General features: G+C 42.5%; 1 long non-coding RNA gene across 3 annotated transcripts; it reads right to left on the bottom strand.

Annotated features, from left to right (window-relative positions):
* Positions 1–1,607: 1,607 nt before the first annotated feature.
* LOC140632576 (uncharacterized) lies at positions 1,608–15,868 on the bottom strand. 3 transcript variants are annotated; one of them, XR_012030173.1, is made up of 6 exons: positions 15,797–15,868; positions 12,894–13,098; positions 10,679–10,841; positions 3,691–3,825; positions 2,915–3,242; positions 1,608–2,032 (listed from the first exon to the last, which is right to left on the bottom strand). It is a non-coding gene; the product is annotated as an uncharacterized lncRNA (long non-coding RNA). The 3 variants fall into 3 exon arrangements; XR_012030174.1 differs by lacking the exon at positions 2,915–3,242; XR_012030172.1 differs by having other exon boundaries at positions 2,915–3,825.
* Positions 15,869–16,352: the final 484 nt, after the last annotated feature.

Raw genomic sequence — 16,352 nt, forward strand, 5'->3', positions numbered from 1 at the left:
AAAACACTGAGAAGTGTTGTGTGAGGTTATACTACAACTTAGTTACAAACTATATTTCTATTACATATTTTTCAAAACTGCTCATATAATTGTAACTTTTCTGACTTAGGAAAACAACTGCCTCATCCATTTCCATTTTTATGAAAAAAGGGAATCTCTGCAAGGATGAATGTGTGTTTACAACTAGTAATGCTTTCTGTGGTCACTGCACTATTACTGAGTACAAACTATTATGTGACTTTAAACCACAGAAGCATTTAAAAAATACTGGAATTAGTAATTTTAAGAGACTTTACTGCTGGCTAGAAGTCCCAGTCAATGTTTAGCTATCCTACCACACCTCTGGTGGCTCCAGGTGCTGAGATATGCAGCCCGACGAGAAGAGCTGAAATAATCAAGACAAATTTGAAACATTTCCTCTGAACTCAGATAAAGTCAGAAGGAGCATGTGAGTCCTAACTGGGCCACAGATTCACCAGAACATTTCCTCCCTCTTTCTCATTCCTTTTCATTGGTCCCATATTTACCCTCTCTAGGACATTTTCTGCCTACTCTTGCCAGGTGACTCCTTTCCTCAGTGCAATTTCTTCTTTTTAAAAAAGATTTTATTTATTTATTTGAGAGGGAGGGAGAGAGAGAGCGAGAGCACTGGAGTGAGCACGGGAGCATGGGGGGAGGGTAGAGGGTAAAGTAGACCCTCCATTGAACAGGGAGCCAGACTCTGTTCCATCCCAGGACCCTGAGATCTTGACCTGAGCCCAAGGGAGATGCTTAACTGACTGAACCACCCAGGTGCCCCCCAGTGCAATTTCTTCTTAACAACTAAAGAATAGTCAATAACGTAAGCAAGGAGGTCTCCACTTCATCTCCTCTGGAACTGCAAGTGGAAGAGCCCCCAAATAGGCAGGTGGTTAATCTAGTAAGTCAGGCAGAAAAAGCTGGTGGAGACACAGGGGAGTGAAATGGTGTGATTGTTGCTTTTGGAGGCTGGTTTCCTATAGTCCTTAAGCTCTGAAGTAACATCTTAAGAATTTTTTTTAAAGCCTTCCTTCCCCAGTAGCACTCTTCTACAGAGAATTGTAGCCCAGCTCTTCACTTTGGAATCCCCAGCTCTCCCTGAAAAGCTCCCCATCATTTCTTCCCTCCAATCCTCACACTGTGTCACATGCTGGCCAGAAGCCACATCATCCCACAAAGATGGCATTGGAGGACTCTGGCGGGCAGGAAAGGTAGAGAAACAGGACAGTTTAGAGAGTCTTTTAGAAAACTAGCAAAATTTGCTCTATATCTGTGAAAAAATTTTATTCACTGCTGTCATATTTCTATAGCACATCCAGTGAATGTTAGCACTGCAGGGATACAATTCTGTATGTCTTCCACTCAAGCAAGAAATTTCTCTAAGCTTATATATATATATATATATATTATCTTCATTTGTATCTAACAGCTTCTGCTAACAAGTCAAAAACAAATGTTCACCATCATTTGTCTACGATTTATTTATCAATCAACTGAGGGTCAGAGATGAAAAATTCAGTTCTCCAATCATGAATATATTTTTTAAAGATTTTATTTATTGATGAGAAATGCACAGAAAAAGGCAGAGACATAAGCAGTGGGAGAAGCAGACTCCCTGTGGGGAGCCTGATGTGGAACTCAATCCCAGGACCTGAGATCATGCCCTAAGCTGAAAGCAGATGCTCAACCACTGAGCCACCCAGCCATCCCTCTAATCACGAATATTTATATCCACTCATACACACATACTTATACATCATATTCCACGCACTGAGCTATGCAGTGGAAAACAATGGAGAATGATACAGATATGGTTCTATACTTGTCAACCACCATCCCTCGTAATTCAACTGACTCTGGAGAGGGACTGCGATGCTTTCTCAATGTATTTTTTTCTGGCAGCTCCATTGGTAGGAGAAGATGATGTTCCATAGATTCTTGGTATATACTACATCTCTTGGCTCATCCTTCACTATCTTATTCTTTAAGCATCAAATCAAGTCCTGGAAGGGACCTAGGGGTACATGGGGAACAAAAATAAAATTATGTTGTTAGGGCTGAGGTTTAAGTGATTAGGAACCTACCTGTGGCAGTTTATTGTCCTCTATCGAGCAGGTGCAAGAGTGAGCTGAGAAGCAAGAGCAAGTTGAGAGCTGGGGTCAGCACTGGTTACTCACCCCTGGTCATCCCAACATCCTGGGGGAAGGAGGGCAAGGAGGAGGCTTAATTAAGCCCAGTTAAGTTAGATGGGGCTGGAGTGGGGGAAGCAATAAAGGACTGGGGTTGTCTTGGCTCCCAGCCTGTCACCAATCTTAGGTAGCTTGAGAACAGAGGAAGAGAAGCTAATCTGGCAGGGGAGTTAGAGGGGCCTCTAGGAGAACTAGCGTAGAAAGCAGTGGTAGAGAAGGATAAAGGAGGTTGGGGAGCATTTACACAGGAAGAAATGAGACTTGGGAATCATATTTCTCTAGAACTTGCTGGAGCTACAGTCATCTGAGGGAGTTTCTGAGCTTCTAGGAACACTGGTGCCCAGGCACCATGCTTACAGATTTAGTCACTGGTTGGTGGGACGCCTGAGCACTGGTTTTGGCTGCAAAGCTCCACAGGGGGTTCTAACATGTAGCCAAAGTTGAGATCAAATAGCATCACCAGAACTGGAGCTCATTGGAAACCCAGAATCTTTAGCCCCAGATCTACTGCGTTACAATCTGCATTTTAACGAGATCCCTAAGTGATTTGTATCACTCAAATCACTCAGTCTCAGTGGAGACTGAGTTTGATAAACACTGGGCAAAAGGAAAGAGGTCTGAAGGCAATTGGGAACTGGCTCGAGGTGGGGCTGGGTGTGCCTCCCCCTCAGGTTTAGCCTGTCTTCCCTTTTTCATGAATGACTGACCCCTCTGTGCTCCCCCTTTGTCATCTTCTGCGGCCTGTCAGGCTGGAACAGCTCAGGATCTGGAGGTTTGTTCAAGGAAAGCTGTGAAAGCTGCTCCAATGGATCCAGTGGCAGGGGGGAGAGGCTTGAGGCCACAGAGGACCTGAGCGGCTGATGCCTCGGGAAGCTCCCAGGAGGCCGAGGCCCATGGCCACGGGGACATGCTGCTTGTCTTCCCCACAGAACCTCCCTGAAGCTCCCACTCCGAGGAATGTGGCTGGCGGGGTGAGTGCTCTTGGCCACAGCTGTCCAGTCCAGATGCCGGCAGTTCCTTCAGGTTGTGTAAGCCCTGGTGATTGCCAGGGAAGAAAGAAAGTGAGGAAGGGGAAGACTAAGCAAGGCGATGGGATGCTGTTGTGCTGTCTGTGCCTTTACCGAGCACCGGCAAGGGTGACGTGGCTCAGGACTGGCAAGGAGAAACCATGCCTCAGATAGTTTGCTGAAGAAAGAAAGGAGAAGTAGCTTATTTGCCTGGCTCCCTGAAGTTTCCATTTTTCCCTGGTCCAATTTTACCTTCAGGGGAGCTGACTCTTGCACTTTGGATTGCTTCATCCTGGCTTCCAGGCTTTTCAGGATGTTGGATCCCATACTTGGTGGGCCAGTGTTTCACCCACAACCCAGAGAGGCATGGCAACCAAGAAGAGGGAAAGTGGGGGGTAGTTGGGGGTATCTAAGAAGATGCATAAGTCTGTGTTTTAAAACTTTACCCTTTTCCCCCCACTTAGATCCACTCCTACCTTCCCAATATCTGCAGTTCCCAAACCACAATATGGGGCTTCCCCTTTCTTCCTTGGGAACAAAAGTGTCCTCACTCTTTGCCTGTAAGGAGAAGTTCAGGTCCAACCTTCTTCAAGGCAGGTAATCATGATCTCCTGGAAGAGGAAGGCAAGAATAAAAACTAGGAACATTCTCCACTTCCTGGCTGGTCTCAAGGCAGCTCTTCATGCTGCCACCAGGTGGAGCCATTGCATCCTCTTATTTTTTCCAGGAGGCTGACTCTTCAGCAAATACTCATTTTGTGATGTCTTTCGTAAGTTAATGGGAGCCACTGAGACATTTTAGGCAGAAGAAGGGCATGCACAAAATCAAATAAAAAAAAAAATCTAAGGAGGATGGATTGAAGGAGGCCATAGCAGAAATAAGGAAAATTGTTAGGGATTTATTGAAATACTCCAGGTAATAGGTTACTGTAAATTTGAATTTGGGCTGTAGTAGTGGGAATAGAGAAGAGGCCACAGGAGAATATAGCACATAAAATAGTTAGGCCTTGGTGATGAACTGATATAACTTGATATAATTGGGTGTATATCTACCATCTTAATATGTTTTCTATTTGGCCCATAAATTTAGTTCTATTTCTCCTCCTTTTTTATCTATTGGAATATCTAAACATTTTTATCCTTCCAATGTTTTCTTCTATTGACCTATTGGTTATACATTATTCTACTACTCTTTTAGTGTTTATGTAAGGGATAAAAATATTCAAATTAGACTTAGTCTAATAGATATTGATTTTGTCAATTGGTTTTCCTTTTTATTAGCATCAATGGCTGGATCATCTGTGGGTTTAGTTCTATTATCTTTTTTCCCCCACTTAATTATGGACTTGGCTTGTTACGTATCATCTTGTTGTATCCAGGAAACATTAAAAAAAGATAGGTGGAGCCTCCATATGATGTGATCTTCCACCAGAGAGGGTTCCCTCTCTCTTCTCTTAGGCGGATAGAATGAGGACGTAACAGGGTTTGAGGAAGGTTGAGGCTGGGTTGCAATCTGTCTTTGCTGTACTTTCACAGGAAGGGCCATTTTGTCCTTTCGTTGAGGACCATGCTAATCTCTGTCATCAGCCCTAGAGAACTGAGGACACCTGCTCTGTTCTTTAGAAGTTCTCATCCTTGCTCTAGCGCCTCCTGCTCTCTGCTGCTCCTATCAAGTATCTGGAGAGAGGGAGTGGCCATGGGCTTGAGACTGGCCTTCTCTGCTCATGGGTCTTATTTCCTGAAAGGGGTAAAACACTCTGCCTTCTAGAAGCTTTCTGGATAGCTCTTCAGCCTCTCATAGAGCCCCAGCACTTAGCAAATGTCACCTAGGGAGGAAAGGTTATGTACTTGAGGCACATCAAGTTTTCCATTTGTTATTTTTGTCCTAGTCTCCTGTAGAATTAGCCTGGGCCAAGGTCAAGCCTGTTGTCTCCACTCAGGACTGACAAATCCCTGTGGGGTATGTGTGTATGCTGGGAGATTGGTGACTGATACTGTCAGCACATCTCAGATCAGTTCTCCTTTCCCCAGAATCTTAGCTCATCTGGTTTTCTCCAAGTCCCTTTTCCTGTTTGTCCTTTGTTACTGAGCTGTTCTGACAGTGGCCACCTGACTGCTGCTTCTAGTTCCTATTATTCTCTGAAAAGCATATGTGATATCTTGGCTTTTGGCCAACATTCAGAGACTGATTTAAAGCACATTTCACTGGAAATCCCCAAGTGAAATTTCAGTGAAAGGAGAATATTTTTGAAAATCAGAGGGAGGGCAGCCCCAGTGGTGCAGCGGTTTGGCGCCGCCTGCAGCCTGGGGTGTGATCCTGGAGACCCGGAATCGAGTCCCACATCAGGCTCCCTGCGTGGATCCTGCTTCTCCCTAAGCCTGTGTCTCTGCCTCTCTCTCTCTGTGTCTATGAATAAATAAATAAAATCTTAAAAAAAAAAGAAAATCAGAGGGAGAGATCAGTTTGTGACTTGTTTCTTGGGAGTTCATTTCTCTCTGGATCTACCTTCAGAGTCCCCACCTGCACTAATACTTATTGTGCACATCATACTAGGTGCCGGGCTCACTTCTAGGTGCTGGGCATGTAGAATTTAACAATTCAAAATCTCTCAGCCCATGGAGAACTTATATTTTCTAGCAGGGGAGGAGGAACAATAAACAAATACATGTATCAGATAATGTCAGGAAAAGTAAGAAGGGGTATAAAAACATGTGAATAGGATGGAGAGTAAGAAGACAGACGTGTAGTGATTTTAGATAGAGGAGTCAGGACAAGTCTCTCTGGGAATGTGACAGTTGAGCAGAGATTGGAACTATGGGAGACTGTGTATGGCTAGGGAGAAGAATGTTCTAGGCAAACAGGCCAACCAACATAAGAGCATAAGAGTGAACTTGGCTCATCCTAGGAAAAGCAAGCAGGTCATCTTGGTCAAACTGAATAAGGCAAAGAGTGAAAGGAGATAAAGCTGAAGAAATAAGCAAGAGCCAGGTATTCTAGACCTTATAGGACTTGATAAGGAGTTTGAGTTTATTCAAAATGTTACAAGAAGCCACTGAAGCAGGGGTGAGATAAGATCTAACTTCTGCTTTAGAAAGAGCATTCTTTCTATCTGAAGAGCTGACCACCGAGGAGTGAAAAAGGAATCAGGAGTATGGGTGTAAAACCATTGTCATAATGTAGGTAGACGAGGATGGTTTCTTTGGTCTAGATGATAGCAGTGGAAGTGGGGAAGTGTGATGGATTTGAAATAAATTTTGAAGGTAGAGCGAATGGAAATTTCTGATGAATTAGATGTTGGGTATAAAAAAAGTAAAGGTCTCATATTTTGATTCTGAACAACTTGTTGAGTATTTGGGCCATTTATTGAAATGAGTAAGGCTGGAGGGGGCACTGATCAGGGTGAGGGTTTCACCAAACACAGACAGCTGGAGACATGAGGTGGGAATTCAGGGTCGGATTGGTGGTAAAGATGTGGGTATGAGATTCTTCTGTATCTAGATGTCTGTAAAGCCTGGTTGCTACCGATCCAGGATAGTTGGAGACAACGATATGAAGAAAGACTCGGAGTCTCACTGAATTTTAATCTGGGGGACAGGGGTACCGAGACTCAGACTCAAAATGGACTTGGACCCCGAGGCTTTGTCTCCTCCAGTTTTTATTAAGAGAGCTAGCAGATTGGCTATAGGAATGATTAACTTTGGGAAGCAGAGAAAAACATGTTTACTTCAAAAGGTAAAAGAATAATAGGCTATTGACTCAAGAAGGGGGGAGTGGAGGAGCCATATCTGAACAATGTAGTCAAGAATCAGTGTGTGGACTCAGGACCTCCTGTGTCCCCAGTGTGCTGAGGACTATGAGATTCAGTTCTCAGACACACTCTGCAGCTGGTTCCTCACACCTGGTTCTGAGTGAGACCATCTAAGGGGAGGGAGGTTCATAGGAGGATTGAAGACTGAGCCCTGAGATGCTGGAAGAAGAAGGTGGGTATCTGAACAAGATCAAGTTCAAGGGAATGGTAGGGGTGACCACTTAATCAGTGTGGGTTGAAACCACAATGAGAAGTAAGAAAGTGGGGATGTAAGTATAGACAACTCTATTTAGAAGGTTTGTGGTAAGGAAAAGTTGAGAAAAGCAGCAGCAGTTGGAGGGGATGAGGGGCCTAGAGAGGGATCTTTGCCTGCTTACAATGAGAGGTATTGCAGCGTGGTTCCAGGTTCAGAGCTCAGGACTGGTTGGATAGAGCTTGCTCCTTGCTCCCGGCAGGGGGCACTCGGAGGAGACTTTTGCCTGAAAATATCCCTTGGCTAGAAGGGATGAAGCCCATTGGCTGGGGCGGCATAAACAACGCTGCTGGGTGTCTTGCGGGGAGCAGATCTCCATTTTGTCCTGAAGCTTCATAGTGAATTTTTAATTTAAAAAAATATTTATTTATTCATGAGACAGAGAGAAAGAGAGAGAGAGAGAAAGAGAGAGAGAGGCAGAGGCACATGCAAGGAGCCCAACGTGGGACTCGATCCCAGGTCTCCAGGATCACGCCCTGGGCTGAAAGCAGGCACTAAATCGCTGAGCCACCCGGGCTGCCCCATAGTGAATTTTTAAATGACATTGTTTTAAAATAATCTCTACACCCAATGTGGGGCTCAAACCCAAAACCCCAAGATCAAGAGTCACATGTTCCACCAACTGAGCCAGCCAGGTGCCCTTCATTGTGAACTTCTAATTGTCAGCAACCACACATGTGTTATCCCCCAGTTATTGGTGAAATTGGGTCTAAGCAGCTGATGTGTGGTTTTGAAGTCTACAGACTATGACAGGGCAAGGTGAGTACAGGGGCAAAGGGCACATTCATGTCTCTCTCAAGAGAGGAAAACAAAGAAGGACCTACTGGTGCTATTCTCTCCATCTCTTTCCCCTCTCTGCCTTGTTTTTGAAGATGATGTAGAAGCAGGCCCTCTGTACCCTCATCATACGTGAAAAGTTGACATGGACTGATCTTCTGTGAGGTCATGAGAATCCCACCAGAGAGTATGATTAAAGCACTCGAATGAGAATAGAACATCCCAGTTATCTTGTGTCATTGTGGAAATTGTATTAAACTACAATCATGGGCAACCTGGGTGGCTCAGTGGTTTGGCACCGTCTTTGGCCCAGGGCGAGATCCTGGAGACCTGGGATCGAGTCCCATGTTGGGCTCCCTGCATGGAGCCTGCTTCTCCCTCTGCCTGTGTCTCTGCCTCTCTCTCTCTGTCTGTCTCTCATGAATAAATAAATAAAATCTTAAACACCTACAATCATAGTGTGACCTTGATTGAGTGTGTTATCTTTGGACCTAAGTTTTGTCACCTACAAAATGAGAGTTTGGGCAGGATAAGACAGTATCTAAAGTCCCATTTGCTTAACAGTTTCTAGCTCTATGATGTCTAAATTTTGAAGTTGTAGTGTGATAGAGCTGGGGTTCTCAACCTTGGCTGCACAGTAGAATTATCCAGAGGATGGATATTTATTTATTTATTTATTTATTTATTTATTTATTTATTTATTTATTTATTTATTTATTTAAAAGATTTTCTTTCTTTATTCATGAGAGAGACACACACACAGAGGCAGAGACACAGGCAGAGGGAGAAGCAGGCTCCATGCAGGGCCCAATGTGAGACTCGATCCCAAGACTCCAGGATCACATCCTGGGCTAAAGGCAGGCACTTAACCGTTGAGCCACCCAGGCAACCCTCCAGAGGATCTTTAAAATTTCCTGAGGCCACAATGCAGGTGTCATATCCTCTGTTCATAAAGCACTCCCAGCTGATTGCAACATGCAGGCGCTGAGGCTGAGAAGCACGGCATGAGAGCCTGGCTTCTCTCAGTGTGTTCACGAGCCAACATAGGCATCCCTTGGTTGCTAATTAGACACAGGGACCCACTGAATTAGAATTTACATTTTAGCAAGATTCTCAGGTGACTCCCTAGCAAAGCAAAGTTGAGGAGGTTGTTTAGAGCTCTGCTGACATCTACTGGAGACCGCGAATTTGGAGTTCCCTAAAATGAGTTTTAAAATCAAATTGCAGTATCAGGTTGTCACGGTAGGAAGTCTAATTTGTGAAGAACCAGCTTTGTGAATCCCAAGAACAATGTCTAAGGGGAATGGCCATGCATTTCTCAAGAGTAAAGAGAGAATACAAGAAACATGCTAAACATACTCTGTTTATTAGAAAACAAAAATGAAAATCGCTGATGATAGCACTTCTGTACGTGTATGCCAAGATTTAGCTTTATGCAATGCAGACTTTCTTGTCAGTTTAATTTCTGGTATTAAAGAGCACCAGAATTAGAAATAATTCGAGTGTTCCCTAGTAGGGGAATGGTTAAATAATTACATCCACTCAATGGATTTTCAAACAGATACAATGAGGATTTGGATACATGAAAGAAGACTTATGTCAATAGTTAGCAAAAAAAAAAAAAAAAGGTACACACTTGTATACAATCTGATGACAGTTTTACAACAATAAAAGACAAGCCCAGGGGTGCCTGACTCAGTAAGGTGGAGCATGGAACTCTTGATCTCTGGCTTGTGAGTTTGAGCCCCATGTTAGGCGTAGAGATTACTTAAAAAAATCTTAAGAAAAAACCCAAAACAACAAAGAATGAGCCCAAAACTATGAGAGAAGATGGGAATGATTTGCATCTAAGTGCTACTAGTGGTTATCCATGAGTAGTAGATACCTTTCTATTATTTTCAAAATATTTCTATAATAAATATAGTCTCTTATAATTTAAACCATCCCTCCAAACAACCCAGAATTTGTATGTTAAAAAACCCTCCTGTCTTCATGAACTGTCCACAGCACACTTACTACAACATTTTAGTCTCCTACCAGTATCCTCAAGTTTCATGGAAATCTGATTGAGGGACACACAATCATGCAGCATGATGGCCCCTGATAATGTGTACAGCTCGCCTACGTGGCTCGATGAGACTGTGTCCCAGTTTGCATTCTCAGCAGATCAAATTCCACCTCAGTGATGCAAAGCAATGGATGTCTTGTGTACGTGATTCCCTCTGAAGCAGGCACAGTAATGACTGCTCACGTGTACAGGCATAATTGCTGTTGAGGAAATATAATTAAAAAGAAAATCGCCCAAGCTGGTGAAGGGATTCAGGACAGCACCTCTACCCTACATGTGCCACTTTGGAATGTGGGTCATTTTGACCAAAGGGATTCAAGTCCCTGCGGGCTCAAGAGAAACTTTTGCCCATCACTTAATTACACAGAAGAATCTAAATTGGGGATCTTACCCAGAGGAAGGGCTATCAACAGAGATAAATTTTATCTGAGTGACTCATCTGTATGGTAGGGCAAACATCTCGTTACTAAACATCTCTTATTGCCCTGTGAGGTGCATCCCTTTCCTCTGAAGTCCCAGACCTTTACCCTTTTCTGTAGTTCAGGATGACATACATACCTTGTTTTCCTGACCGTCTTTGGAATTTCCATGTCTATGTGGATTCCCTTTGTGTTCACTATTTGATCTCCTGTTGGTCTGCCTCGTGTCTATTTGATTCTTAGTTGGGCTGGAAGGACCTTTGAGGGGACACGAATTCTCGCTCCATGATGCTAGAAAATCTCTCCACAAAAATAGGAGAGAAAAAAACCCATTAAACCAGAATTCAGTAAGCATCGCAAGCAATCCAAGGGATTGGAAAGACAGAAAGAAATCTCCTCTTTTATATAGTTAAGAGGATACAGCCCTTTACAGATGTGCTGTCTAGATAATAACTAGTCCTGAAGTAAGAGGATTTAGCTCCATTTGTCTGTCATATGCAGTCCACCCTAAATTCACCTGGTAATTGGGATAACCACCTGCCTTAGCTCATTGGCTTTATTTACCCAGAGGAGAAACATACTTCTGTCTTTGTGACAGGAGTTTTACCATTTAAAGTGAGGCATGCACCCAAGTTGGGCTTCTACTTTTCTAGAGATCATGGCTCTAATTCCCTCATGTTTACATTTCTCGAAAGACATTCCTGGGGCCTAAGGCCAACTGTGGGGGCTGGGATCCAGCCTAGGCCTGACCTCGGGACCTGACCTGGAATTCCCTGAGGGAATTTGCTCCTTCTGAATTTGTGGAATTAGTGGGACCTTAAAAGTTGACTCTAGATCTAGGAGAGGCAGACTGCAAGATTTCTGTTCCTCCGTCAGTGCTGGAACCTAAAAGGAGACACAAGCACATTCCGAAGGGGCTGTCAGCACTGTTTGTCAGCTGTAAACTCAGTTAAAAACATGCAGCTGTGGGTGGTTTCCTGTGCAATGCGTACCTTAACCTGGCCTTAGGAGTGAATGGCCTTCACAGTTGAAGAGGCCTCGCCTCAATTCAGAAACACCTATTGCTACTGCCAGTGGAAGCTGAAACCATCAAAGGCCTCATGGTTGCTGTTGAGAGGCCTCTTCCCTCTGATTATGTCTCTGAGCCCAATTCTCTACATTTCCCATCTGAGTGACCAGAAGCTGCTAATTTCTTATCTACTTGAGCCTCCGCTGCAGCTTCCTTTCACTAAAGTTGTATAGATTTGATCTGTCCAGGGCTCGCCCCCCCCCGCCAAATCCTTCAGTCCCTGATGATGTAGCCCACTTGGCTCCTTCTGTGCATACATGTTTGCCCGAGGCAATCTGATATATCCTCAGGAATTTTAGGATCCCTAGGCCATGGTGCATGGCCGAGCACCATTTTGACCTGGCAGCTGGTTCTGCTCAGACATCATACCCGGGTCCTCTTACCAGCCTTCTGTTTTGTTCCTGAATCTAACTAAGCCCCTATTTCATACCAGGTCAGCATCTTGCCCAACCAAGTGCCTTTGGCTGAACGACTACATTTATAATCTACCTGGGATTCTATTTGCTCTAAAATCTAGCCTCCCACTTTACAGTTACTTGGTTGCCCTTGAACCACCGTGCTGAATCCAAGCTCCTTTCCTTGGTGCTGAGAGCCCCGACACTCCTCCCGGGTCCTCTGCAGAGGCCTCTTCCCAATCCTAGTTGGCTAGTTGCTCTAGCCTGTCAGGAGTCCACTTCTCCTTTTGCCATTCTCTATATTTTTTCCATTCTATTGGCCCTTCCATCTATCCCTTCCCAGTGAGGACACTGACTGAGCTTGGCAGTGGGAATGGAGTGTTGTGTTAAAGGTTAATGGTCTATTTCAGGATGAAATGCAACCCTGAAACCCTGGTTGAGACTTGGGTAATATCTTTCTTTAGAATCAATATGATAATTAGTGACTAACAATTGTACTTTTAAGAAATGTACTCATTACCCAAATGATACCTAGTCATTATAAAATTAGAAATTATGTTTAGAAGGAACAGAAATATCCACTTATAATCTACTCAGCTGGGCTCAGTAGTTTCCAGTGCTATCCGTTCATCATTATACGGAGATATTGTTAAGAGTACATGTTTCTGGTCTCTAATACAGAACTGCTGAGTTAAAGTTTCCAAGTGTAAGGCCTGAGAATCTGTGTTTTAATTTGTTTTAAAGATTTTAATTTATTTGAGAGAGAGCGAGCGCACAAGACGGGGAGAGAGGAGGAGGGAGAGGGAGAAGCAGGTTCCCCACTGAACAGGATGCCAAACATGGGGCTTGAAAACTCAAGCTAGGGTGTCTGGTGCCTTTACCACCTTTACCTTTATTTGGAAGTTAAGGACCTTCTCTCTTTTAATGACTCAGGGAAGAGAAGTTCCAGGGCTTGTCCTCATTAGCCTGTATTTTACGTTGTGCCAAGGGATCCAGGTACTTAGATTTGATCAGATTCACTTCTTTGACTTACATGGGTTGGAGTCAGCACCACTTAAAACACATGCAATTGTTTCTCTCTGAGAAGGGGAAGTTCTATTAGCAGAAGGAGGGGAAGGACATTTGCTGATCAGACGAAAACCACAGAGACGCAACACACACTGCACAGATGGATCTGCTTCCCACTATTTTCACTTAATATTGCATACTCATCACATTTCATGCCATCAAGTATTCTTTGAAAATCTGATATTTTATTGCCACATAGTGTTCTACTTTATATGAACACTGTATTGGTAATCTATTGCTGCATTGCAAATTACCTCAAAATTTAGCAGTTTAAAACAACAAAAAAATTAGAAGTCTAGCAGGAACCTCAATAACACACCTTTATGTGAACTCTTCCACCTTTCCTATCTCACCAAGCTCACTTGCTCGTGCTTCCTGGGATAACCTCTCCAATAAACTCCTTGCACCAAGTGCTTAACTCGGGGTCTGATTTCAAGGAAATACTAAATAAATCAGTTTGGTTCTAAAATTACATAGCAATCATTCTGTTGAACTAAACTGGTGAAGTTCCAGAAAAGACCAAGGATTCTTTGCTATCCTATGAAGTACATGGGACATGGTATATATAACCCGTCTTATTGTGCTTTTGGGTTAAAGAAACATCACTTCCTTATTTCCTTTACTAAACACATTACAACAAGCTATGTTAATAGATACTAATAGAAACCACTGCCTCCCAGATAGTTTTCTAAGCTATATATTTCAAAGGATCACAATAGTTTCTCCTCCAGAAAAAAAGAGAATAGTTAAGATCCACGATCTGTGGCATCTTCTCTCCTGGGGAACCAAGGCTTCTAGCTCCTATGGAAGGTCAAGGCCACTAAGCAATGGGATGTCTCCATTTTAAGCAGGAAGAGCTTACACTGACCACACCATCTTTGGTCCAGATGTGGAACACACCAAAGCTACTATTCAGGACAATTTTCAACTTCGTAATGTGTCAGTCCTAATACAGTACAAAAAACAGTCTAAAGTCCTGGTTGGCCATGTACCAACCCCCAGCACTTTATGCACAATCCATTGCTAGGTACATGGCTTCAAGTCAAATCTAAATCACTTTGGGTTTATGGGAGGAAGAGAGGTAAGGCATCTGCTCCATAATGTCCTTTGTCCTTTCTGTACATAGTTTTACAAGTTATGTGTATGCCTTACTTTATGCAATGGAAATCTAAATGAAAAAGTTCTGAGCAAATCATATTACTGTTTAAAATCACTATACTTGGCGGGGGGGTGCCTGGGTGGCTCAGAGGTTGAGCGTCTGCTTTCAGCTCAGGGCGGGATCCCAGAGTCCTGGAATCGAGTCCCACACAGGTCTCTCTGCATGGAGCCTGCTTCTTCCTCTGCCTATGTCTCTGCCTCTCTTATGAGTAAATAAATAAAATCTTAAAAAAATAATAAAAAAAAATCACTATACTTGGGATGCCTGGGTGGCACAGTGGTTGAGCAACTGCCTTGGGCACAAGGCGTGATCCAAGAGTCCCGGGATCGAGTTCCGCATCAGGCTCTGCCTCACTCTCTCTATGTCTCTCATGAATAAATAAATCCTTAAAAAATAATAAATAAAATCACTATACTTAACTCTAAACTCATCAAGTTATATTATGCTAATTATGTATAGCTTTATGTATGTAAATTTTTTGGAAATAAAATCACTATAAAAATGGAGGAGGAAGAAGGTGTTTATTTACTCATGAGGAGATGGGATAGCTTTAGATTTAGACTTTATTCTCATTAAAATTTTCAACATTCCAAGTCCAAAGCCAGTCTTTGGTTCAGCTGTCTGTCAAAACCTTTGTGTCAGAACTTAACTGAAAACACATTCCCAAGGGAATGACAGGGAATTGACAAAACTATATAAACTTGCTGTGACTCGGTATATATTAAAAAGTTAAGATGAATGTATAAAAAGACACTAATATTTAAACACTGAATATTTTAGTGAGGTAAAAAATACTTCTATCATGTAAGTAACCAGTCTAATTTATGTTTGGATTTTTCACATAGTGGAGTTTCTGCTGAATCACAAATTATCTGTATTACTAAAATGAATTGACATAATTTTAGCTAAAGGAAAACAAAACAAAACAAAACAAACCCCACCAAACAGAAAAACCTTAGGAATCTGGTAAATATTTGTACCATTAGGGTAGGCAAATGAAAATAAGAGGTTTTTTTTTTTTTTTTTTTTGAGATACAATTTTTTAAGAGTCCCCATGACTAATTTATTTATATTTTCAATTACATAAATAAATGAATTTGGCATATTTTTATTTGCCAAAATACAATTAACTTGAATATATGAGATATTTGTATCATAACATGACCTAAAAAATTCAAATGGATGTGATGGAATACCAAGAAATGGCTTGTTTAAAAAAAAACAACAAAGAAATGGCTTGTTTGTATGAGCATAGTAAAATTCAACATAATCATATTAGCCTAACTTATATTCTAAATATTTATATATCTATTTTATTGAAGTATATTTGACATTGAAATACAATTGTAAAGAAATTTCTCAGACTCCATTACTACTCCATCTGGGTATCTGAAGTCCCTAGATTAAGAGCCCCCGGTTTAGGTCATTCTTCTATTTCTTGGAAGTCTGTCTGGGATAGTTGGTGAGAATCAAGCGGAGGGCCCTGGTAATCCAGAATTATCTTCCTTCTAATGCTGGACTATCTGGTAACCTAAAGATCATAAAACCATCTTAGAGGGCCTTGACCTCTGAGAGATGAGTTCATAGCCAAGTCCACAGCCAAGTCCACGCTGGAGGTTACTCTCTTACCAGTGGATTCTGCATGGAAAATGTTTGATTAGAATTTCTAGATCAAACCTTCCATTTGTGAGGTCAGAGGCCTGTCTGCTGTCCTGCCTGTGCTCGGCCAGATCTTAACCTGGTGGTAGATCAGAAGCAAGCTTTATTTCAAGCTCTGAGATAGAGAAATCTCAGTTTTTCTGCTTTTCACTCTACTCTTCTGCCCCTAAATCCCCAAACTCCTCTCCCTGACATACATACTACATACACCCCCAGACCCCACACATACACTTGTGCTTAGGAGTAGGAAAATGGACTTGAGCACACAGTCCATTAAGTATAGGCCTATAATGTACTTTTTCATGTTTGATATCTAATGCTTCCAGGTGTGGGTTATCCTGGAGAAGAGCTAAATATCTTGACAAATACTCTTCTTTCCTAATACTCTCTTCTTTCTCACTGAAGGCTAAACACTGTATTCACAATTTTTAAAAAATATTTATTTATTTATTTACTTTAGGGA

The sequence above is a fragment of the Canis lupus genome, chromosome 4 (genome assembly GCF_048164855.1).
Source record: "Canis lupus baileyi chromosome 4, mCanLup2.hap1, whole genome shotgun sequence".
NCBI classification, from domain to species: domain Eukaryota; kingdom Metazoa; phylum Chordata; class Mammalia; order Carnivora; family Canidae; genus Canis; species Canis lupus.